This window comes from Netta rufina (genome assembly GCF_964035555.1).
Source record: "Netta rufina genome assembly, chromosome: 3".
Lineage (NCBI taxonomy): Eukaryota > Metazoa > Chordata > Aves > Anseriformes > Anatidae > Netta > Netta rufina.
Window position 1 is genome coordinate 100,105,234 of NC_140125.1, and position 27,485 is coordinate 100,132,718.

Consider the following 27,485-nt stretch of genomic DNA (forward strand, 5'->3'; position numbering starts at 1 on the left):
TATTAGGCTCAAAATTGATTACAATGATGAAAATGCTCATTTTGAATACACATATTTTTGGCTGAATGTCTTTTGCAAGAAAAATGGGATTTGGCTGCTTTTGTAACAACAGACACCTAAAAGGAGGGTTTGTTCAACAGCAAATTAAACTTCATTCTCTGCATTTACAAGGTATAAGTTAACCAATGGAGGTGTCATGGGATATCTCTGTATAGAAAATGCACTTGTTTGATAACACAGATGTAAGCATCCTGACTGTCAGTAACAGCAGCAACGTTCTCATGGAAAGTAGGCTTTTAAAGTATGGCTTTGCATTTAGAAAACATTTCATAAACAGTCCACATTTCAGATCTTTTTTTTTTTTTTTTTTCTTTTTTTACCAAGACATACTTTACATCAGCTCTATTTTGTAATTAACTTGATTATGCAAATGCAGCAGAGATGAGATGCATACAAGCACCCTTGAAATGCACAGTCTGTAGTCCTGAACCCCCACGTTTCCACCCCATCTCACTTTGTGTCACTGTAGTCATCAGTCTTGAATTCTTGACAATTAAGGCTGACTTAACGATTATGAGCCTAGCCAGCACTGACTTTTCAATGAGAATTCAATGGCAGGTGAAGCAGTCCTATTGATCCACAAAACAAATAACCTTTCTTTTGTCACAGCTGTCAATCAAATATACCTAATTCAACAAAAAAAGACAGCATGGGCTTAAATTGCTTATTATTGAAATGTAATTAAATGTTTAAACGTGACTGCTTAAGAAAAAGCATGTGCTCAAGTGCCCAGCTGAGTAGACACCTAAATAAATAACGCACTAACCTTTCTTCCCTGACACTAACCAGCAATTTCACAGTTGAATTTTATATGTAAAATTGCATATACTGTTCAAGGCCTTACAAACATGTACTTCAGAATATCTCCTGAGATCCTGCTGAGGATTTGTTTTCAGTTTCCTCATGGAAACTGACAGGTCAACAGTCAAATGCACTTGTGTCTTGTGATAATAATCTTTTGACTAACTCACAAGCCCAGCTGCTAGATAATACTGCATCAGCAATATTTTTGCTGCTTCCTTGGCATTTCCTTCCTCTCTCTTGTTTTGTTTGTTTTGTTTTGTTTTACCTCTTTGGTTCTGGGTTTTCTCCAAGAATAGATTTTTATCACCTTCCTCTAGTAAAGGTGTCAGTAGGCAGTTAGCTTATCCTCAGCTACTAAAATATTTATTCTTAGGGTTTTATATGCATTCCAGATACAGAGAATATCAGCTGTGATTCTGCAAGTGAGCTTTTTTTGCCACTTTCACAGCATTGCTGTGCTTTGGGAATGGCCAAAGCTCTGACATGCCTGTATTCTGTAACTACTGAAACGCTCCAGTCCCACCAGACCTTTAATAGGGATGCCACAGTTGATCAAACAATTGCCAGTCTGTTGCAGATCTTCTGAGAGCCGCAGCAGTTTTCATTCATCATCACACACCCAAGTAATTGAACCTCCAGGGCAATTCTGTCAAGCATCATACTTACAAGCCTATGACACTTCTGGTGTTGTTATGACTGCAATTCACGGACATTTAGGGAGAGGAGGCAGTGGAAGTAGAGAATGATTTGAATTACTTTTCAAAATATTTAACACTTTTCTATACGAGACATAACTATATATTGGTCTTAATTTATTATGTGTTTTGTGGTAAGTCTCCTCCCTTTCTATCTATCCAGCTATTTTATCCCTCAAGTATACAACACTGAAAAAAATATTTAAAAAGTTAGTTATCAAAGCAGTAAGTATTAATATTCTGTTATTTGATTTAAACATTTACAAAGTTTACTTGGCAGAAATAAGATATACAGGAAATCACTGCAGGAAGGGAGGGAAACCATTTGTGGACTTAGTGTCAGCCTTCTTTTGTACATTAGTCTGAGAAAAGAAAGAAAATACAGAAATAGATTTGGATGCCAAACTTACCTAAGAAACTGAGGTGTTCTGTTTGTTTTGTTTCAGGATTATGTTTAATTTCTTTTATATGCTTAATTATAAAATTGACTTCTTTGCATTAACACCTTTTTTCTTTGCTCATAAAAAAACAAAATGAAAAACAACCTGCTCTATGATCTGCACTCAGGCAGCAGATCTTTGAGCTTACCTTTGTTACTTGATGTAAATATCCAGATGTGTTTTGAGGATCAAGGCTGTTTCGCCAAAATGGTAAGAGACACAAACTGAGAGTAAACAAAGCATGCTGAAGAACAGAGTACTATCTTCTTTTTTGGTTTCTCAAATGCATTGAAAACACAAAATCAGACATTAAATGGTCAGGCTTGGATTAGTCAGTCATTGTAGGAGGCCACTTTTTCTAGACTGAGTTCGAAATTAACCCTTGGGAACTGATGAATGGTAGGATACAGTGAGGCTAGTGTGGTGATTGTTGAGGAGCCATCCTGTTAGCTCAAGCCCCTCAGTGTGCACAGTGGCTTCAGTGTCACACACAAAAGAAAGCTGCCTGTCAATAAGGAGAACCCAAAACATACAGGTTGAAACTAGCATCATAAACTTCATCCACAAACCTAATAGCCCTTGAAACTTTGAATTATTCCAAACAAGATGCAGTAAAATTGCCTTTGTAAACACATTACCCCTAGTAATCCATTCCTTGATGTCTCTGAAATGTGATCTTCCAACAAACGTCTCCTAAACGTATTGGGATATATAACAAGAGGCCTTAGATATGGATATATACCAAGAGGCGCTTTAGATATGATTATTCAAATTAACATTTGTTAAATTGGACAAATGTAAATAATAGCTTCAAATTGTTTATTTTTTTGCTAGGAAAATGGAATAACTCACTGAAGCATAGTTTGTCTCCACGCAATTTCTTTGTTTCATTTATATTCCTTACAAATAGCATCACAAGAGGTCAACTGAGTTTTGTTTCTGTTTTTGGTTAATGTGTTTATCTAGTTCTCTTGCACCATTATGGATAAACAACCATCTACTGTCTCAAGGAAAGAGTGATTGATTATATAGGCCACTGAATAGGGCAGTCGCAGAAGAGACCTGTTCTACATGAGGCAATAATACAGAGCAAGGCATTCATCTGGAAGTTGGACTCTCAGCTTCAGTGTCACTTTTCTGAATTAAGTGGGGACTGAAGGGTCTCTCACGTCTGAATGCAAGCTTGTCAATCAACTACTGAGTAAATTTATTTTACGAAACATTAGGAAGCACATTGTCATCTGAATTCCCACATTTCCATGAAAAGTTTTCTCTTCAACAAGCCTGATCTTTTTTTTTTTTTTTTTTTTTTTTCAAAGTGAAACTCCAACTAAAATTTTGGTTCACCTCTTTAATATTAATTATAGTTATTTCCCTCAAGTGAGGAGAGATGCTGTATCAATTTTACTTCACAGAAATTTCAGTCAGAAAGACAAGGCATACAGTAGAAGCTTGGCAAAAGCTCAGTACTGCTGGGAAGCTTAACTTATCACCACATATTACTTCTCCAATAAATTATGCAGTATTTATTAATCAATGTATTTACCTATTTAAACAAGAAACAAAATCCTCTACTGTGCATATATTAACACTAAATAGAGTATGATACATTATGCTGCAAGGAAACAGAAGGAATGGTGTGGGAATTTAGGGCTCTAAATTCATGGTGAGACAGGAGAAATGTTTACCACAGAGTGAAAAATGTTCTATAAGGAGTTGGTGAGTTGAAGAGAACATCAAAGCTGTGAATATTACAATGCATTTATCTATTTCTAAGCCAGTAAGGAAGAAAGATCCTGGCACTTCTTGGAATTGCCCTGCTGTGTTCCCACATTTTAGTGTGAAAACAATTATCATTCATTTCTTCAAATTACATTGAAGTGTTGCTTCTGCTAAATAGTGTCACTTTCACTTCACAAATTTATTTTGGCTTCTCTGTACATTTGATCCATTTTTAGATCATACAGTTTATTAAGTGGGTCTCTGTGAACTCAACCAAAACATCTTAGACATTATTTGAAATTGGTAATTTAGTAACCAACCACTACAAAAGAAGCACAAAATCCTGACCAGCGCATACACATTATGTATCTAAAACTAGCTGTGTCTGACAGCTTCAATCTCAGAGCCTCCTGTCATCAGCCTATAGAATGGCACAGCATTGTATGATGTGATCACTGCCAATTAGCAACAGCTTAAGATGGGACATTGATCTTTTAATATATTTTGATTAAAAACAAAAACAAAAACCAATACACACATTTTCTGAAAGAATCTTTGTTAGCAAATCAGGCTATAAATCCACAAAATATCCTTGTTTGGGAATCCTAAATATTTTTCAGTAATAAATTGCAGTGTTTAATTGCATTGTTTACTACCATAGTGTTTAAACCTTAAAAGTCATCCAAATGCTGATTTCTTTTTTCTAGTTCTCAGTTGGAACCACTTAATTCTCTGGCAGAAGAATTTTTTTTGGAGGAAATACCCTCTAACAAAACAGAAATACTGAATGTCTTACAGAAGTGACTGTAATCTTTTATTTATTTATTTATTTATTTATTTAGCTATAATGATATATACTTAACAACAGACCAGAAGTAGTGTCCCAAAACACAATATGGAACTTCACAATCTCTTTTAAGTAATTTATTTATGTCTCCAGAGTTTGTTCTTTTTCAAAATATTCAACTGAAAATACAACTCTTCAAATGTTAGTGTGTAATCTGATTTTCAGTTGTGAGTATAATTTAGGTTTTCTACAAAATACTAGTTATTTGGAGACAAGCATTAAATGTACTTTGGTCACAAGACCCTGTGATATGTCAGCTGGGATAGCAGTTGATTACACAGTCAGCTAGGACTGTATTTTGTTTCTACTTCTGTCAATGTCCCACTTTGGATCCTCCAATTCTTCTGTTATCTCCATCATTCTTGGAGACAGTAACAAATTACCTACTTCCTTCCCCTGTGAGTTGGAATGAATAATTTGTCAGTGTCTAGTTAAAACTTACTATAATGTAACCAACAGCTTACAAATGTCTTTATCTGTCTTTATATTCAAAGGCTGATCTATCTGAAGGAAAATGCAGGGAATAGAGCACAAATGCAGGCACATATAAAACCTCACTTCTATGTCACAATGCTGGCTTCTTTTTTAAGCTGAATTTGATCCCTTCATTTCCTGAAGTTCTCCATCAGTCAGTTATTCTGTTGGTACCAAACATGTGGAATGCGTACTTGAAAACTGATTTTACCCTCAGAAGTATTTCTTGGTCTGTGGGTGCTACTATTAAGTCTCTGATTGTCAAAACTTAGCAGGCCTCCATTTTTAGTCTTCCGTATAAAGATATAATTCCTTCTGTTACCTTTTTTAGCATTGTAGATCAATACAGAGATGTTCAGAAATACCAAGTATAAACAAGTCCCATTTTTAAAGCAGAGCAGAGAACCTTTGGTATCAAGCGGAATTGCTGTTTCATAGTGATGCCCTCAAAGAATTTCTAATGGAAGAGACGGTCATAACATGTTCTTTTCTATGACAATTTTCACAATATGAAATAAATCATTCCAAGAAATCCTCTCCCAGGCTGGGTTTAAACTCTCAGCAGCTGGCTAGCTAGAAAACATAATACAGACATAAACAGTTTCAAGAATCAGGTTGAGCTAGAAGGACAGAATTGGAACTTCATGGATTTTTCTTGATCTTAAAGTGTTTAGCATGCTAACATTGGCCAAAAAAAAAAAAAAAAAAAAAAAAAAAGGGAGAGTATTTTGGCTTAGCTTCAAGAACATCTTCCACCATCTCTGTGCTGTTTCTGGGATACAAGGCAAATATTGAAGTGGTTAAACAATCCCTTAATAAGCTGCTTCACCACTGCCAGGAAAGTGAAAATGATTATCTCTAGCACAAAACTATTTTTAAATCAATTTCTATACAGTAAATACAAAGGAAAACAACAGGAAGAAGAAAACACCCACATGCTCTTTGTTGGTACTATGGGAATTAATTTTCTTCTATATCGGTATGATGAGCTGAAGAGGAAAAGACAAAAGTATACTATACTCTATACTCTATACTCTATACTTCAGTTCATGGCCACACAGAAATGTTTTAAAGCCAATTTAGAGCCTTATTTCAGTTCATGAAATCCATAATTTACAATAATGTACAAGAACGTTGTTCCATTACTAGTTTTGGATTCTCTTGTTAAAGCACGTCAAAGCCTGTTAAAAAAGAATTAGATCAACACTAACTCTTTTATGTTAGTTGAGAAGCACTGTAAAGAGAAATTTCTTTTCAGATCGGAATCTGGTTTGCAAACACAGATGTTCAGTTCTCAAAAAGGACACTGCTATGTTATACTTAATAGTCAAAAAATGCAATGGCTTAAAGAAAATGCAATCCTTAAAAAAAATAGAAACCCCAAGAGCTTACTATCTCTGCATATAAAAGATAAATGATTTCCAGGTTTTAATAATTAGTTCATCTCATAAAGGAAGCTGATAATGGGCATCAGTGAAACTGACTGCAATACTAGAACTTTCTAATTAAAAAACTAGTCCTTTCTAAAAAGTGGGGAAAAAAAAATATTAATTTGCATCACTGAGGAAAATAAGTTGTGAGAAAAGAACCCACAGTGACACGTTTCAGTTCTATTGTGTGGGGTTAAAACCTGTAAAACTAGCACTGGGGTAGGAATTCACTGTGGAGGTGCCTCTTGATACACCTGCAAATCAAGTTTTTAAGAAACTGGAACAATACAATAGAAATCAAGTTTTTAAGAAACCGGAACAATACTATGTCAAGATTTTATGGAAATCTTTTTCAGAGTCAAGCACTGCAGACCTTGCCTAACATTCAATTGTACAAGCTAATTGTTACTAATACAGCCGTTGCCATCATGTTATTCATTATTTTCATGGAGATTCAGTCAGCAGATACAAGAAAGTATTTCCAACTACATATCCAAAGCTGTTTTTTGTCACTTATTATTACAGACAAATGTTGGCTTTAATATTTTATAAGGTGTGTGACCTTACCTGTGACTAAACCTGTGATGAAATCTGATGGAAAATAATCATTAGGTACAGAAGGGTAAGTCTGTACTGCTTGAAGTTCTTTGCTGTGAAATTCCTTGGCCTTTTCCTACATAATACTTCCATTAATATCAGTTGTAGCTCTGCACGGGATAAGAACTCAGGATTTCCATACATCATTGAGGTGAATGTTGCCACAAGTTGTCTAAGATTTATGCAAACACACTGTAGAAGTCAGTGTTCCTTCTGCATGGAAGTCTCATTTAAATTATTGCAGTTTTTGGCTTAAGGAAAGGATTCTTTTTCCTAGCAGACTGTTTCTTAACTTTTCAGATTGATGACCCGTAATCAAAGAATAAAATCAGTCATGATCTGCTCTGTCAGAATGAAATGCATACATGAGTGCAATTATAATCATACAATTTATTTGGGTATGGGCTTCAAAAGATGGATAGGAAATAATCAATCTTGAAGGTCACAGCTGTACTGGGTCTGGCTGGAATGTTAACTTTCCCGGCAGCAGCCCATTCAGTGCCGTACTCTGTACTTGTAGCTGGAACAGCAGTGTTATCACACCAGTGTTGTGTCTACTGCTGAGCAGCAGTGGCACAGCATTGGGCCTTTCTCTAACCCTCCTAGGGGGTGGGCAAAAAAGTGAGGAGAGAAACATCACTAGGGCAGCTGACCTAAACCAATCAAAGGGATATTCCATACCATGTGGTGTCACACTCAGCAATAAAAGGTGGAAACAGGAAGAAGAGGGGAGGGGTGGGCTCTCGTTGAGAAGACGTCGGTCCTCCTCTCGAACACCGGCTGCGTGCGTTGAGGCCTTGCTTCAAGGACGTGGTCAATCATCGCTCATTTGTGGGAAGTAGAGAGTAATTTCTTTCCTCTGCACTTCCATATCGCTTTCATTTATTTTGTTTGTTTGTTTTCCTCCCTTTTTCCCCTTTCCCTTTTATTTCCCCTTAGTTAAATTGTTTAGTTCATGGTAGTCTTTATTTAATTATTATAATTATTTCCCTTTAATTAAATTATCCTTATCTCAACCCGTGAGTTGTTCTTTGCTTTACTTCTCCCCCTCCTTATCTAAGGGAGGGGGAGTGAGAGAGCGGTTGTGGGGTTTAGCTGCCCAGCACGGTAAAACCACCACAACAGCACATGGTGATGGGGAAGGAAGTTTTTCTTTGCTTTTTTATTACAACCGTAATTCTCAAACCTTATAACATTTGATTCTTACACGGTTTTCCCCTTACCTAAAAGAATTTAACAATGAGAAATGGTAACTTAATTTTGCATACAGAAGATCCCTTGATACTATACAACACTTTTGCATCTCCCTCGTATTCTGCTAGAACTGGTTTCACTAGAAGAAGGAAAATATATTCATGATTCCACTGTAGCACAAGGTTCTTCAATCTGCTAGATTTTGAGCTGCAAGCTAAGGCAGGTCTAGCTTTCCTTTCAAACCAGTTGTCTGCAGAGGCCAGACTGACCATCTGAGCATGCCCTGAGTTTGGGACTAAGAACAGATACAGGGAGTGATATGGTGAACATCAAATCAACCTTGCAATCTATCCTCCCCAGCTTATACAATGCAGAATTTGAAGTTGACCGATAACATCTGCTGCGTCAAGTTTACTCAGTCAAATCCTTAGTCTCTTAAATAAATTAATATTGAAATATGTCTCCTTTATAAACAAAGGAACATATGTACACATTGGTAAAAATCCATCACATTTCTTATCCTACAAAGACACAAAAGGAACTTTCTAAAACATAAAGTAAGCTAAAAGCTGCATGCAATAGTCAGGAGACCTCACTGCTCAACTTGAAGAGGTCAGCTATGTATATGTACAAAGGAGTATTATAGTTAAATAAATACACAAACTATAAGCATTGCAGAGCATAAAAATTAGATGCTAAGGGAAAGCAAATCATCTTCAAACACAGACAGTTCACACTATATGAGATAAATGTTCTCATTTATGATACGTCATTCCAAAATAGCATCCTTATGAGAAATGTGCTACTGCAGAAATTAACATACAGCAAACACGTCTGACATATAACAATGACCGCTCAACACAGGACATGTCATTTAATATAAAAATGTGCTAAACGGTTAGCAAAATAAGAACAATGAAAAAAAAAACAAACACGCATATATAATATACATAGATAATAAACACATATATAATTCTTTTACAAGGCTGATTTAAAATATCAGCATCTTCTACGCTGCACTCTGCTTATATTGGTTCCTACTCCCAAAAATGCTCTGACCTCTATAGGACTAAAAAACACATGTAACTTCATTCACTGTTATCAGAGGGAATATTCACATTACTAATGCTGCATGCAACCTAAAGTGTGCACTGACAATAACCTTTGAGACCAGCTCGTCCCACACAGAAATCAAATGAGCTTTCTATTTATTCATTTATAATGGAGCAGGAAAGATGAGACAATTCTTGTGTTTGCTTTTGTTTTGTTTTTTAATCACAACAATGTAAAGTGAATGTACAAATAATACTTTCTGCATTTGGGATTACATCGTATTTGTCCAAATTAAATCTTTTTTGTTTGTTTTTTGTTTTGTTTTGTTTTGTTTTTTGGTTTGCACAACCCAGGAGAGTGAATTGGTAGATGAAAAGAAAACAAGGACAACCATGCTGTTTTGAGTACAGCTGTTTCACATACATATGAGAAAGAAAAAAAAACACTGAATGACTTTAATTTATTCTAAATATAAATGAGAAATGAAGGCCTCAATAATACTTTTTAAAGAAAATCATTTATTTTCTTAAAAGAAACCTGAGAACTTTTTTTTTTTTAAAAAAAGTTTGTTCTTAAGTTACCACAAAATGCTCCCTTAAAGAAACATAAAAATTGAGACCATCATACCTCACAGCTGACTTACATAGGTTCTAGTCCTTTAAATATCCCATTCCTGACTTCAGTCCTTCCTAAAAATCGTGACACACATCTCAGCTCTTTGTTTTATATTTAAATTTAGCATTCTTTAAGCATAATACACATGACAAATATACTATAACTTGTAACTATAACTAAAGAAATTAATGATTAAAATCAGACATATTAGCCTAGTTAGAAAGAGATTTAAAGATATTTAGGTTCGTACATTCTCCAAATTTTTCAGATTATTTTATTGTAAAAAAATGGCTAGCATAACTTGCGTATTTCCTTTTGCTCTAAGAGTAAAAAAAAAATCTACGGATTACACAATGGAGAATGTGATAGCAATACATTTCTATGATACTTGAAAAGGTTTCCATGAAACCTTTTTCCCAAGAAAAATCAAACTACTCTGCTTTGAGAGAAGTAGCTAAAGCATTAAAAGACAGATATATGAGCCATACTCTGATCAGAAGCGAGTTTTATACAATCAGAGATTTTACCAGAACCTATTATTAAAATGTTAGCAATGAAGTTCACACTGGCATACAAATGTGACTATTCCTGAAAACCAAGGAACTGGCATGCAAATGGATCAAAGCAAAATTCACTTTAAGACTATGACTTTGTATTTTCATAAAATCTTTCATACAGGACAGAATAAAGGTGGAATTATGTCAATCACTTCAAATAATAACTATGAATTATTATCAGGTTGAGAGCAGGAACACTTATCTATATATATATTTTAACAGGTACATATACAGAACAAGAAATTCTTTCCAATGTAACCAAATAATATGAAATATTTTTAGAAATAGTAGGTAAATAAGCAATAATAAAATTAGGCAAAGTGGATTTTATTATGTATTAATGTTGCCTTAAAAATGTCAGGATTGTGTGTTGTGAAACATAATTTGCTTCCAGTAATAACTTCAGGTTTTGATACTGCTAATTGTTGGTGCAGTAAATACAACAGAAGTATAAAAATGTTAAAGAGTACAGGACTCTTGAAAGTCATTGCTAATGTTGGTAAAACTGCCAGTGTTCAGTGTGGATTACTGAACGCTAAGATTAGTGGAATGAAGATTAGCAAAATTCTCTGGAGTTACTAATATGTCTGTAACAGTTTTCCACTAGATACCAAGGGAAATGTTTATATTTGGAGCCAGAACTACCCAGATGGAGCACTGTCAATATTAAGATGTATCACCAATTTTAAGATACTTTTATGAACTGCCTACTGGCCAGAATTCTTTATCTTAACAAAACAAACAAACAAACAAAACAGATTTTTTTCCCCTCAGTCTCCAATACACTAGAATTAACCGAAATACAGATGGCACCAAAGCTGGCTGTACCCGAAACAAATCCACCACTCTGATATTGACATTTGCATGTATATATCCTAAAAAGCCAAGTTTTCCTTCAGAAAAGCAAGAGGTTTTTGTTGTTCTTGTCAATTATTTACAATCAAAAGTTAAAGTTCTTGTATTTCCCAAATTCCGCTGAATAATTTATGCATCTTCTGAGCAAATGCCCTCAATACAACAGTACCCTTTGCTTTAATAATAAACATATTTTTTTTTTTACTAAAAATAATTACTTAGTTGCATCCTCAACTTTTAACCATATTAAAAAGCCTTATATATTTAATTGACATAAATTTTCGTATGGGTAAATGAGTCATGTACTCCCTAGCATTCTTGTAACGGCTACAAATTTCACATAAACTCATTTCTTCTCACCAAGAGAATAATAATGTTGGCATCTTAGTTTGAAAATATAAATCAACAGCAAAGGACAATCTTAAGCTTCTGATAATTTAATTTACTTATTTTTGTCCTAAAGAGGAATCATGCATTATCTATGCACTGGCTGTTTAAACTATTAACTGGTTAACTTAAAGAAAAAGCATATAGAAAAAAATAATATTCATTTTGTGATACATCAAGAAATTGGTCTAGACTGTGCTGTTACATGGAACATTTATTTTACTATTTGACAGAAAGGCACTGTTCTAGGGTTGATATCACAAGCTTGAAGCCAGTAAGTCTAGCAATCATTTCTTGTGCTGGTTAATTACAAGAAATAATGGGAGACTTTACTTCAAACTCTAGGTGCACACCACAGCCCAGAATGCATGTAAGACAATGAGGAATAATCTGAACTATCTGGAAATACTCCTAGGAAAACTGTTGAACATAAGTGCATACAGGAGAAAGGAAAAAGTGAAAGCACCAGGAAGTGCATGACAGAGTTGGCCAGTATATAGATTCTCTGATCTTAGGAGAGCTTTGCAAAAACATGTTTTGGATCTACAGTGCTAAATATGAGAAGATGGTTACTTGTGGGAAAGAAAATTTTTCCTGTTTTGAACCTTTTTCTGCCCAGGACTTCCTAATTCTTTGCAAGCCTACAGGAGACTGTTAAGCAATCCCTAACTTCATTGTTAGCTCCTCTAAGTTGGGATAATGTGTAAGACTCCAGTTCTGGCTGCCACTTTGGTAATTCTATTCCACCTCAACCTTAACCTTTGGATAAACAGCTACCCCACAGCATGAACATAGTTAAAAAGACCCGCTCACCTAAATGAGGTAGGAAAGGGGGAATCTTTCCAGTTCATTCTTTAGAGGTTGACTTTCAGAAACTCACAAGGCTTTCATAGAAAGAATATGAAGATTTCCGCAACAAAGCAGGCCCAGTAGGGCATTCAGTTTTTGGCTACAGTCACTAACATTAATCAAAACCAAAGATGAATAAATGGCTTATGAAACAATAACCTACCCCTAGGGGAAGCATATGCTTTATCTATTAAAAGAGAAGTTATTTTATTTGTATTACTGATAATAGTGAGACTTCTTCCTATCCCAGATCCTTAGGAAAGTTCTTACTGTTCACTGAAACATCCAGTGCTAACTGAACTTGAAGTCAATCTCAAAAGCCACATTGTGGCAGCAAATTCCACATCTGTATTTGTCTTTCTGAGTTATGCTTGTTCTGCTTTTGAATATTTTCTTGCTCAGGATATATTACAAAACTGGAATGCCTGGTTTTCATGATCCCATAGAAAATGGATGTATCATTTATCAGAAACACACAGTAGGTGTATTTTGCTTTCTTTTAATGGTACTTTCTCTAAACTACACAGAGCAAACCATCTTGATGTTCATCCACATGGGACTGCTCCTCATATATTTTACCAAGTTTACTATATACCTAGATTCCTAATCTCTTTGCTATATTCTTTTCTGGTGGTGGGGGGCAGCAAAGATTCAACTCAGTATTTCAGGATAGGGTACTTCTAATATGCACGAGTGGTGCTTTAATGTACTGTATTGTACTCTCCATCTCTTTCCTTACAAATATGAATATTTTGTTTTTCTTTAACTACCATCCTAATTAGACGTCTTCACTGAACTGTTCATAATGAAAGTTGTCTTCTTTCTATGCATTTAAAGCAGATCACAGTAAAATACAGAAGTACTGTTACTCATAGCTTTTGTGTATATCAGTATCTTTTTGGAGAGCTAGAATCGATTACTAAGTGCTGTGGAATTGAAAGGATATTTGCCAGATTATATCTGCGGTAGAATGAGATATGCATATTACAGCCCGTATGTAGACTGCAAGATCAAGAGGTACCAGATAACAGAGAGAACAATAGGTTGAACTGCCTACTACCTACTCCACAGCCTTTGCATAATTGCTCAGAGTATTCTATAACTTTCATAATGCATCAGGAGCTTCAACACAGAGAATCTCATTTACATCACGTAATACTTCTAAATAAATTGGAAAGTGCTATCAGCATCACAGTAACAGTGCAGAAAGCTTAATACCTACAGCAAAGTTAACACAGGTTTTCTCTTCTATGGCTATAAAAAAAAAAAAATCCATTCAGAGCCACTATTTTTTAAATTCAAACTGATAAGAACACAAGCCCAAAAGAATTAATAGGGTCAGATCAAAGGCCAGTGCTCCCAGTGTTCTGTCCTCCATGATTGCCAGCAACAGATACTTGGAGAAAAACATTTTTCCATGTTCTTCCTAGACTTAGGACACAAGTGTCTAAGTAGAAGCAGAGCATACAATGATGTTTTACATGAATCCAGCAACCTATAGCTTCTAGTTCCCACTGGCTTAAAAGATTTCCTAAGGCAAGATGAATCATTATCTGTATTTTCTTCTGCTGAAATGTGTGATAGACTGGACAGAACCAGAATTTATATCAATTCTCAAACTTAACTAGAAATTTATCCATGCAGAGGTATTTCTCTTTAACACCACACTTTCCAGATAAAGCTTGTGCTGTCAAAGAATCAGTTGAGGTGACTTTTTATTAAAATGCTGAAAATGCTGGTATTGTACAGGACTGCACATTTATCTTTAAGGAGGAAAGGAACAGAATAATCATACTGAGTACTGAAGAAAAGAACCACGAATACCAGAATACTGAAGAAAAGAACCATGAATAGAAACAGTAAGCCACTACTGGAGTTGTGAAGGATATAAAACAGGTCTGGAAGAAAGCTTCTATTTTCACAGTCTTTGAGAAGACAGAGTTGTCTACTGAAATCTTAGCTGTCACAAAATTAACTTGTTTGCAATTTTGGTAATATAGCAAATTATATTTGTTAATATAATCCTTTCCTGAACTTCTGTGAATAATTGGCAGGACTTAGGAAGAACAGAAACTACATCTGCTTGAATATTAATGGAAGTAACTGCGCTGAAACATCTCATGACTACACCAGTCCTTCTAACAGAGAACATTGGCTGTTGCAAAGAGTCAGATGCGTATCTGTAACATGTCACATTCACTTGAGGAGGAGCAACGAACAACTCCTGGCAGGAACCAACTTTCTTATACAAAGCAGAAGATGCTGTTCAGAAACTCACCCCTAGTACCTGGTAGTTTTTTCAATAAATGGCATAAACAGCTTCAGAGGAATTCAGATGTGGTAAGATGTGAAGTCTTGTCTCCCTTTCTTCCAAATCAGGGAACTTCCTCCACATCTATCTACTATTTCATGAACAAGTACTTAACATTTTGGAAATTAATAGAGGAGGCCTATGCCATGTCATATTTGTCCTGCTATTTTGAAAATTCATCTTAGTATACTAAAGTAAATTAATGTGCTTAAGGTAATATGGAAGGACAAAAAAATGGAGGCAAGTGGTATCTATGACTAGTTGATATTTTTGAAAATTTCTTAGATATCAAAAATTCAAACTATAAGCCCCAGGGCATCTCAAATTTCTGAAGAAAGCTACAGACAACAGTCATAAATTCCAAGTAAAACCAAAGTAAATCCAAAAAGATGATTTCTGAGTTCTTCCCTAGTTTTCTTAGCAACTCATTTAGTTTACTATGAGACCATACCATATAGTTCCAAAGGAAAATTATATTTTTTGAGGTTTGAGGTGTTTTTTTTTTTTTTCTTAATTTTCCATGCATACACCAAAGATGTAAAATTTCTTTTAGAATTGCCTTCTAAAAACAGAAATCATATCTACTGAGCAACTATTTCTTCATCACAAAACAATATACAAAATTTCTGCAAATGTTCAGTATTAGATTAGAAATTGTGCTAATGTGACAAAGAAAACCTTAAGATTCTGCGTCTTGTCACAAATCTAACCTGACATTATTGTCAATGTTTTAAAATTGAGGCAGAGAATTAATAAGTAGCATTCCAGTAATAATGTGCAGAGTTTGGTGATCCAGGAGACATTCACTGGGAAGGTTCATTTCTACACAGCTGAAAACTAAACATTATGTTCCTGAGAACTGTTCTTATGGCAATACAGATAATTATCTTTTGTTTGCGAGATTTTAGTCACATAAATGTTAAACGTTTTTATTACTTTTTTTTATCCACTTTTTTTTTTTAACAGTCCTTATACTTATTAAAGTTTGCAATGCTGAATAGTTATGAAAGTGCAGTAATGAAAACAAATTATTGTTAGAAAGCAAGAATAGCATGCAAGAAAACAGAACTAATCCAGTGTCTAACCTTAAAGTTGGACCACCCTATCATGGAAGAAATACTACATGAAAGGCAAATAAACACCTGTCTTATTTTTACTTTCCATATGTGTATCTGTGCTAATATAAGTTTATCAAATAAAAGACAGTAAGCACGAACTAATCAAGAATCGACTGTTTCTAAAAGCAATGCAAAGTCAAAACCAATTCTAAAACAATTATTTTTTCAGTAGAAAAGTACAAAATAGAAGCCGATAATGGATGTTTAATTTACTGAGTTATATTTCATGAGATGCAAGGTCTCAAAGCCTTTCACTTCTAGATTTCATCTCTTGCTAACTTCTCCCTCCTACATTTATAAAAAGTAAAAGCTTTAAATTGCTTTACAGAAACTATTCAAGATACAAAGCTGAATCTCTTTGGGAACAGCACAGAATCTATAATTTTTTTTGAAGAATATACTTTACTTCAGCAGTTACTTTTGCTATTGCAGACTACTTTTCTTAGAAAGACTCCAGATGGTTGATCTGAAACTAAGGTCATTTTTTTTTGACATTTTCTTTAAAACAGCATCAATGTGTGTGTGTGTGCGAGAGAGAGAGAGAGAGAGAGATTTTCTTCGATGATGGCCTGCCTCGAAAATCATAATCTCATTACTGCAATGTGTATTTAGGTAAATTGTGGGTCTCACCTTGGCATTTAATTAGTCACTTGGAACAAAAAAAAACAAACCAGCATACACCTTCGCTTGGGCATATATTTGCACTGCATAACAGTTATTGCTTAATTATCCTTATTTCAGAAGCAATATTTATTCACTTCACCTGCTAAAAAGTGTTAGCCTCTCTGTTCTCTGTAAATCATATCAAATATATAACCATTTTCTCATTTCCCTTTTATGTCTAATCTCTTTGTTTTCCATCCTCAAAGTAGTGTCCTTAAATGTCTTTTCACACTGTCTCTTACCCCAAATTAGTTTGACAAACACATAAAAGAATAAGAAGTAAATATTTCCGTTTTTGCTCTAATGGAATATTTGTCCTTTAAGTTATTTCCTGCCTGGAGCATGTACTGTGCTTTACTCAGCTTAATTCAATTCATTTTTGGTATCTAACATAAGGAAGAATGTCTTTCATTGGTTCTCATCATTCAGATACCATTTCCATTCTATTGTACACACGTATCATTTGAGTCAAGCGTTCATCACTAGTTGCTTTGAAAAATATGAAGAGTAAAATATGCTCACCTTCAGGCTCCCCACAGAGTGTACACTGTGACTCTGCAAAGAAAAAGAGAAAAAATATTGTTGTTAAGATCTGTGTGGTCTAGAGTTATGAAATCATAATTACATTCAAATAAAATAAACCTTATGGAACTCAAATTTAGCATGGAAAAAGTATTTCTATTTTCAGCAGCTGTTTTTTTTTTCATTTTTTTTTTCTTTTTTTCTTCTTTTTAAACAGCTGCAACATAACTTTCAAAAAAGAATTTTTGCTGGAAGAATTTTCTAAATAGAGCTATATAAGTCTCTAGTTATATTTATGTAACTATCATCTCCACAGAGTCCAACTGAATGAATTCACGTAGCTGGAGTTTTTGCTTCCACATGACTTGTTTTGTATTTGTGGCTGTACAATACTGAAGTGACAACAGCCATTCAAAGTTTAAGCCTCCTAATATTCTATCATTGGAGGTAGCAGAAAATAACAGATCAAAGTTATTATACTTCTTTGTCATGAAAGACTTCAAAGTCCTCACAAGTAAATGAAATAAGTCAGTCAATGTGCTGTTATACAAAGTATTCAAGTATAGAAATGAAGAAAATACAACTCCATCTTAATAACCACAGGGTCTCCAAATTTACAAGTATTATTTTATTTATACATCACTATTTGGAAGTTGGTTGTCAATTATTTTGCATAATGTACAAATATTTGCACACACAGGAAATTATTTAAAGCATCCATTGCTTGAGATATAGCTACTTCAGGTATTAATATCAAGCTGAAGAACAAAGTTATTATTTAGAATCCAAACAGCAGAATCAACTGAAATCACAGGGATTGTAACCAAGTTGACAGACAATTCTGATAGTGTTAGAAAAAGACTTGTTCAAGACATATCAGTATATGTTTCAATAACAAACCTCTGGAATTTTAAGATTTGAATGAAAAATGACAACTAACAGCGAAAAGTATGCTGAAGAAAAAATGCATATACATGCACACGCATTTACGTGTGCATCTATCTTTATACAAATTAAGTGCAAAGAACGGTTTAATATTCCTGGTTATATACAAATCCCTTAACTCAAAAGCCTGTTAATTTATTTTTTTTTTTCCGTCAAATGGCAGATAGAAGATTGGACTTCAGCTGTGACCTTGTTGTTAAGGAAAAAAAAAAAAAAAAGAAAAAGGCACCAGAAACATAGAATATGAAATGCATGCACTGAGTTGATTGACCTTTACAGTGCTTCTGTAACATTGCCAGTTATTTAGAAGTACTTTTAAATACAGATAAGAGTCTATCACAAAATAACCCATTGTTGTAATGGTACTTGACCCTACATCTTCCCTCTATTTTAAAAATGTTAGTTGTTGCTTTTTAATACTGTCAGAGATTTTAGTATACATGATGGGAAGGAATGAGAAAAGTTATGTTAATTCAGGCAACTCTACTACTGTCTTAGGTGGATCACAGTTTTAAAACAGGATAAAATGCCAGAAAAAAAAAAAAAAAAAAAAAAAGAGAGAGAGAGAGAGAGAGAGAGAAATTATTTTTGATGCAGGTCAGCACTGTGAAGCACCTAGTTGAATGATCTTTTGATAGACTCACTGGTGTCCCCAGCAGAATTGACAAACTACAAACAACACTCCAGTGGCAAGCTTGGGAAAACCCACCAACGAAAAGCATAAAAAAATTAGTCACGGATATCACAGGACAGTTTTTTCCACATCTGGATGAAAAATGCACTTGCCACAATCCAAAGTGATGCAGAGGAAGCAGCTCAGAAGATTTTTTTCACTTTTAATTCAAAGACTTTCTGAGGTTTGACTGAGAGGGGCTGCCTGTCTGTGTGCACTTTATTATCCTGATTGATAAGGAAGAACAAACTGAGACTTGGTTTCTGAACTCCTGGCTTTTTGCTGATCCTCTATGTCCTGCTAACAACCACTTCAGTGGCTTGCTACAGTCCAAAGAGTCTGCTTGACATTTTTTGCAGCCCTCAACACCATTTTCCAAAGGTCCCCATTCAACAGCACAAATTATTAGCTTCCCTCTTTTTCCCATCAACATACCTTACTGCCAATACTTGAATAGAATAGTGCAGTTGGAAGGGGCCTACAGAGATCATCAAGTCCAATTGCCTGACCTCTTCAGGGAAAGGTAAAGCATATTCATGAGGGCATTTTCCAAATGCCTCTTGAACACTGACAGGCCTGGGGCATCAGCCACCTCTCTAGGAAGCCTGTTCCAATGTTTGACCACCCTCAGTGTGAGGAAATTTCTCCTAACACCCAGTCTGACCCTCCCCTGGCACAGCTCTGTGCCGTTCCCTTACATCCTGCCCTTGGTGAACAGGGAGCAGAGAACGGCACCTCCCTCTGTATATCCCCTTCTCAGGGAGCTGCAGGGAATAGCGAGGCTGCCTCTCAGCCTCCTCTTCTCCAAACTGGAGAACCCAAATGTCCTCAGTCTCTCCTCACAGAACATGCCTTCTGGCCGTGTTACCAGCTTTGTTGTCTTCTGGATGCTCTCAAGTCCCTTAATACACTGCCACAGAGCTGCTGCAGTCTGGAGCAGGACAGATAGTCTGACCGCAAAATAAGGCTTACAGATAAGACTGGTGCCAGAAAGTTGTCCAAAAGCTAGCTCTCAGCATTATCCCTGATGGGCAACTGCTTTTTTTGGCTTTCTTTCAGGTGTTTGTTTAAGTTCCTGTGCTGACGGGCAGGCCAGGTGTTTCTTCTCTTACCTCATATACATGCTTGGAGAAAGTTCATGTGGGGATTTTGTTTTAATTCATCACTGTATCCTTCCAGAGGCAGGGAATCATTGCAAGCTGACAGCAGCGCTGGTAAGAAGCAGACTTTGTGGACGTGGATGATTCACCAGTAATCGTGTGCTTATAAATTCCCCTCTCCCCAAAGTCTGCTGCTGTGGGGGAGGACTAGATACCCATTTTGTTGTGCTTGACACATACGATCGAGCGACAAACAGAAACACAACTCCCTGTGCTAGGCACGTGAACAACATGACAGGGAGGATGTACAGAGCATTGCTTCCACAGAGCCTGTGTGTGCATGTGCCCGTGTTGAAAATCTCAGTGATTATAGCTACACTATAGGAAGAGAAAAAAAAAAATCAAGACCACACTGGTTTTGCTACTATGAATGGCAGTTAAAAGACATATTTGTACTTGATGTGGGAAATAATTAAATCTATTCTATGATAATTGTTGAAAGATCTTATGTCCAAAGTTTCTAAGCTTAAAATCATATCAAACATGCATATCACACTCAGATATTTGTACATTTACATTACACATAAATACAGAAATCTTTAAAATCCTGTAATCCTGTCTTGAAACTTATTTCAACTTAGTTTCTCTGGAAGTTGCTGCATCTTGATAGAAATGATCTCTCTGGAAAATAGGTCAATACTAAATTCCCGTATTAATTTGGAAATTTTCTTTTAAATCTCATTTAAATTTCAGTTCTGAGACGGGATGGATGGCAGCAGTCAAGGACATGACAACAGTGGAAAATTTACAGCTCCATCAGCTGAAGTGACATTACTTAGGCTGAAGTGCGCCTAACCTAAAGATGGGTAGCTCAGCATTAATGCTCCAAATCTAAAGTAGCCCTTAAAGACTTTTCTAATTAGAGGAAAAAACAGTCACCTAACCTGCTGTGGAAACCTGTGTTAGCATGAATTAAATCACTTTTTGTAAGTACCCACTGTATTTGTGTGTGTGTGTGTGTGTGTGTGTGTGTGTGTGTTGTTACAGGTCTTATATGTAGATTCTGTCTTCACATTAACATTCATTGCAAGACAGAAGTGTTCACTGGAAGTGATCTCTGAAGGTCTTGGAAGACCTCAGCCTCCCACTGAAACAGGGCTCAGTGGGCAGCCTACATTAATGCTGCCTCGACCTCCTACTGTCCTACTTGAATCTCTCAATCTGCAGTTTGTGGCCTTTCTTCCTTGTTATATCACAGTCGTAGGCTGCTCTTGGATCTCCACTGGAATAAATCAGCCCAGCTCCCTCAACCAGTTTCTTTGTAGGCCAAGTACCCTGACCATAGAGCCTTTTCTAGACCCCGACCGGAGGGCCTTTTGCTAGACCCCTTCCAACTTCTCCCCGTGTTTCTTGAAGCAAGGAGCTCCAAACACTGAGCACACATTCCAGGTGCAGCCTCACCAGCACCAAGCAGAAGGAAGGAACCACCTCCTCAATCTGCTGATCATACGCATTGGGCAAACCACACTTAGGCAGCTTTCCTATTTGCAATGGGAGAACACTGTTGGCCTATATGCAACCTGCCTCCTTCAGAAATGAACAAATTAAGAAAAGCAAGTCTTAGTAAAAACAGTCCCCTGACCCAAGCCAGCTGTCTATCATAAAGGTGCTAATATATGGCACAAGACAGGGAGGGAGTGTGTGGCCAAACATAGGCAGACCAAGGTTCCTCTTTTCAGGAGCCACCGGACCATAGATCAGCTTCAGGGAATCATGAAATCTCAGTCTCAGGCATACAATTATTTTATGATCATGATGGATGAAATGAAGTCTACAGTGAAAATTCTTAAGATACTGCACATTGTAATGGAATAGAAACAGTGACATGACCCATTCCAACATTTCAGACAAGAATATTTATTAAACATCTCTTTCTGCCATTTCCTATTAATGGATTATGCCTCTATATATCTGATTCATCTGAAGTATTGTAATGATATATTCACAGGAGGTATTCTTTCTTTTTAATACATTGCTAATCAGCTTCTGTTAAAGATGTTCACTCTTGCAAACACTCATACATGTGAGAAGCTTCTTTGTCATTGTTCTCAAAAGTAAAATGACTAAGACGGGTGAGTGTTTGGAGATTTGGGACCCAATAAATCAATAGAACAAGGAAAACCTGTATTTATATTATTAATCTCACTCTATCATTTTGAAATTGGCTAGCCAGCAGAAATAATTTTCCCAGATAAAAGAACTTGCTGACAAAATAGGTCATAAGAAGGATCTTTTGAAGAAACAAATTTATCATGAAGACACAAGCTCTTTCTTTCCCCCAAATAATATGAAATTTATTTTATTTTGATAGTTTTTTCTTGTCTAACCTGAGTAATAAGTAAAGCTAAAGTTCATAAACCCGGACATGTAAAAGCTGACATTCTTTCTCCACATAGCTGAGTTCAGCATCCAATTTTAAATTAGAGTGAAGATAAATTATTCTGCTAAACATGTGCACTCTTCCTTGCTTTGTGAATAGCTTTTTTGGTATGGTTGATGCAAATACAATAAAGTTCACTATAAAGGGCTATGATAAAGAACACAGTATATTGGCCAAATGAAAGACACAGAACAGCCATTATGAATAAATTACAATTCAAAATACCTGTGCAAGCTATGTAATGTAATAAGACTAAGCCAAAACAGTATTAGTGATATTCAAAATCAGTTTAAAGGAGACAGTGGATTGTGTTTCTTAGTTAACTACACTTTAAAGTACGCTATACTCTCAGCAGGGTCTACCCAGATTATGGAGTCTAACTTGGATGAGTTTTGACCAAGATATACAGAAGTGACAGTAAGACAAGAAAACATATGCAAGGTGAGGAGCAGCATTAGGGATAACTTCAGTACAGCATTCTGGAAATGGGTGTGGTCGGCCCTTCTGACTGCCTCTTGAACAATACCACACATTCAGCTTGTATCCCCACTTATTGCTGTAGCACTTTTCTGTCTCTCAAAGGCCCTTTGCAGCCACCCTTCTCTATATGATTTTAAATTTTAACTACAAGCATAATTTTGTTGGACTCATTGAAAACAATCCTTAGGTTTTTGCTTTGTTTTGTTTTCCTTTTTCATTTATGCAAACTAATAGTAATAATTAAAAAAAAAAAAAAGGCAGTGAAAAAATGGATCGAGTTTCAGTAAGGAGATAATGGTTTAGGTTTTCATTTCACTGGTTCCAATGGCAAGAAATGCAACAGATTTTGGAACTATTCCATCAATGTTTTTTCACATCATTTTACCGATGCCAGTGAAGGGGAAGTCCACAACACCTAAAGAGACATAGAGTAGCCATGCATTACATTGAGGCTTATGGCAGCTGAAAAGCAAGGCATAGTTTAAGGTGATGCTGTGGGACTTCTAATCATTTTCAGGATTTTAGTCCAATATTTGTATCTAAACATGGCTATAATAGTTACAATAAAAGATGACTGTGTTATGAACAATGTTTTTCATTCTCTCTTTTAATGTCTATTTTTTCTCCTACACCTTTTGCCGTTTCTGTTTCTCCTGTTGATATCTCACTGTTGCACAATACCATCAGGTGAAATATTGATGTGACAGACCTATAGGATACATTTTTTCATGTCTGCCAAGAATCTCTCATTCACAGTTATCCTCTTGCTTGATACTGAAACCACAGAAAATCCTCTGGACATCTCCCACTCTGTGTTCAGTCATCCATGCAGGTAAGGTGTTGAGAGATACCTACAAAAACCATCTAGTCTAGCTCTGCAGAGTACACTAGAGCTTTCCCTACAGATTATTTTTTTTGTTGTTTTTCTAAAATATTCCCCAAAATCTCTGATGACAGGAAATACAGCCCTCTTCAGGTAAATTATCTTTGTTGCTTTCCAGATGGGGAGTTTTTAATATTAAAATCAAATCATATATATGTATATATGCACACACACACATCCCAAGCAGACAGTTTTCAACTATGCTGATGGAAAATAAAATCTCTAATGCACTTACCAAATAAACAAACAAACAAATAAATAAATAATCTATTCCAGATTCTCCAGATACTCTTTATTTTATTCAGGTCTTGTTTTCTCTGTTCTAAACCTTGTTCATCCAATTTTTCCTCCCCAGTCATGGTTTCTAATGATCATCTCATCTTTGCTGTTCTCCTCTGGACTCTTTGCAACTTTGCCAATCAAAGTTTTAAGTTCCTGACATTGAACACGGTACAATACCGGAACCCTTCAGCTGGCAGGTAGAACAGAACAGTTACACTCTTGCATATTTTAAATATTTCTAAGAGTGTCACTGGCACTCTTTGAGTATCACTATTTCTGCATTTTGGAGAACAGAAAAAATACAATAGAAAAACAAACAAACAAAACAACAACAACAAACCAAAAATGAAAACAAATGAACCAAAAAACCACTGCCTGTGAGAGACTAGCAGTTGGGCTATATTGGGAAAGACAGAGCAAGGGGAATAAGTAGCCCTGGGAAAGGAAGAGACTGAAAGAACTTTAAATAGAAATATAATATAGAATAGCCATTATTAAAATAGAATGAGCCTAAAGCAGAAGAAAATCAACCAACCTGGCAGCTAATTTTGTATCGTTTTGAGTAAATGAACTGACGTCCAACCAAATATATAAAGCAAGCACTAAGAGCCCATTATTTTCCCCAGATAAAAATATAAGGTTCATGCTCAAAGCAATGCCAGAACTTATTCACAATACTTGCACATCAGAATCCTTCTCCATATGGAGTTTACACATTACATGTGCATTAACCAAGCCAAAATATATGTCAGAAAAGAATGATGAGACCAGGCAATCAAATATTTTCATAGGAAAACAAAAGTAACTGAAGCGATAAAAAGCAAAATACAAACCACTCAAAAAAAAACCAAAAAAACAAAAAAAAACAAAAACAAAAAAAACACTAATGTTTTCTCTCTTGATGATTTGAACACAAATACTTTCTTTTCAGAGTGGCAGCCATAAGCAGTAATAAAATGGATGTGTGTTAGCACGTTTCTGACACACATTTCAAATGCACACTGTTGAAGTGTGAAGTTCAAATATCCTTGAATGAGTCCAAAAAATAAAAATAAAATCAGGCGTGCTTATAAAGAGCAAATCTACATGCTTTTCTCATTTTTCTATTCATTTTCTCGTATTTGACATTCTATGGTTATAGTGAGTCATCTTCCTCACAACTGAGGGGAAAAAAACTCACCAACCCCTAATCACACTGTTGCATCTTTATGAAAAGCACCAAGTAGAGGAAGACTGATGATAAAAAATTGTGAGACCATAGATCTATGACAGTGCTATGAAACACCAAACTGAAGACATTTTGTGCCATGGGCTTGCTCCAAACCCTTCTGAAGCCAATACAAGTCTCATTGGAATTCAGTGAACATGGGGTCAAACCTCAACAGCATACTAATGCAAATAATTGCTAGGCTATCTATCACCATTCATCCCTCTCTGTCTTTTCTCTCTTCTTTTACTTAGCTTACATTAAAAGATTTCATCAATAATTTCACAGCCTCATAAGAACAAGTAAAAATGGTAAAAATCCAAGCTGAGCGTGATATAACAAAGAACCAGATAGACAAATGGCAAAAAATATAGGATGGGACAGCACAGTTATAGACTAGATCACATACTCTGATACTCCAGTACTATGAAGGTTAAATTGATTTTATCTTCCCTTTCTTTTCTTATCTGTCATATTGGAATCAGATTTCAAAAGGATTTGAATGGGGTGGAGAGCTGACAAACAGATTTAAGGAGGTCATTTGAAATACAAAGGGTGTACAAGAAGTGTGAAAGAGCATGATGTAACCATTAAAGGGTTAAAAATGAATTTAGAATAAAAGGAGATGAAGTTCAACGTGTATACACATCTGAGCAAGAGAAAGTCTCCTTGCCGAGACTGTGGAATGATATCCTTCATGTAAAATCAGCAATGTACATGGACTTCAAACAACACAGGTTGGAAGAGATGTCTTGAGTCTACCCCTCAAGACAGAGCACTGCCAATTTCAAAGTAACATGAGGTTGCTCAGGCTTTGTCCACCTCAGTTGTGAAAATCCACCAGGAAGGAGAATCAACAGTCTCGATGGTCAACTGTTGCAGTGTTTGAGCACCCTCACCTTGAAGATTTTTTTCCTCGTGTCTAATTGAAATTTCCCTTGCTGCAACATCTGTCCCTTCCCTCTCATCCTTTCAGTCTGCCTGGCTGGCTGGCTCCATCTTCTCTGTAATGAAGAAGCAGCTGAAGACAGCAATTATCTCTGCTCTCCTTTTAGCTTCCTCTTCTTCAGGTTGAACAAACCCAGATCTCTTCAGTGTCTCCTTGTGCACCATGAGCTCAGGCACCCTAGCCATCCTGGTAGCTGTACTCTGGACACACTCCAGTTTGGCTATGTCTTACAGTGGCACAGGGGCAGGGGTTAGAACTGGGCTCTACTCCAATTGCAGCATCTCAAGTGCTGAAAAAAGGGGAATAATTACCTCCTTCAACCTGCTAGCTGTAAAGCCACATTGCTGAGATTGTAACAAAAGGGCACTTAAACATGGAAGGACTGTGATATACAGCTAAAGCTCCGAATTGGTCCAGTCCCAAATCACCTCACATGCTACGTGATTACTTGAGGAGGTTACAGCAGTTACCCTAACGTACCAGGCAATGTGTCCCAACAGCTATAGACCATAGCTCAAGGTCTGACCTGTCATATAAGCCATTTATACTGACCTAAGAAAGAATCCTAAAATGGATTCCTTCTTCAGTACAGGCTGGGTGGAAACGAAGCCTGTTTATATGAGGCCAGAACTACCCTCTGTAAGGATTTCTGTCTTGACCAGTCCATAATTAGTTAATTCATTAAGTCTTAGGTTGGATCTTAGGAAGAACTTTACCAAAAGGGTTGTTAGACATTGGAACAGGCTGCCCAGGGAAGTGGTGGAGTCACCATCCCTGGAAGTCTTCAAAAGACGTTTAGATGTAGAGCTTAGGGATATGGTTTAGTGGGGACTGTTAGGGTTAGGTCAGAGGTTGGACTCGATGATCTTGAGGTCTCTTCCAACCTAGAAATTCTGTGATTCTGTGATTCTGTGATTATCACAGAATCACAGAATCAGAAATCACAGAATCAGAGAATTGAAGGGGTTGGAAGGGACCTTGAAAGATCATCGGGTCCAACCCCCCTGCTAAAGCAGGTTCCTTAGAGCAGGCTGCCCAGGTAGGTGTCCAGATGGGCCTTAAATATCTCCAGAGAAGGAGATAATGTCTTTTGGCATTTAATGGCATTACTACTTATATCTCTGTACCCATGAGAAGAGCTTCCATATAATCTCTACTCTCTATTAAAGATGTTATGTTTTGTTGGGATTGAGCAAATACACAAGAAATACAAATTTAACGTGAAACATTAAACTTAATTAACAAGCAAACAAAAATCTGTATAGCCTTTGCCACCAAACTAATAAGTGGTCATAAGCATAGTATGGGAAAATTTTAAGAGTGAACTGACCAA

The 27,485-nt window shown here is 36.1% G+C and overlaps 1 protein-coding gene across 1 annotated transcript in view; it reads right to left on the reverse strand.

The window, feature by feature from the left end:
• Window positions 1–27,485, reverse strand: part of DLGAP2 (DLG associated protein 2) — a gene marked incomplete at its 3' end in the record, with an annotated part of 384,604 nt that overhangs the window by 224,680 nt on the left and 132,439 nt on the right. Inside the window, exon 2 of the mRNA XM_084284954.1 lies at window positions 17,194–17,226. The remainder of the gene's footprint in view (window positions 1–17,193; window positions 17,227–27,485) is intronic.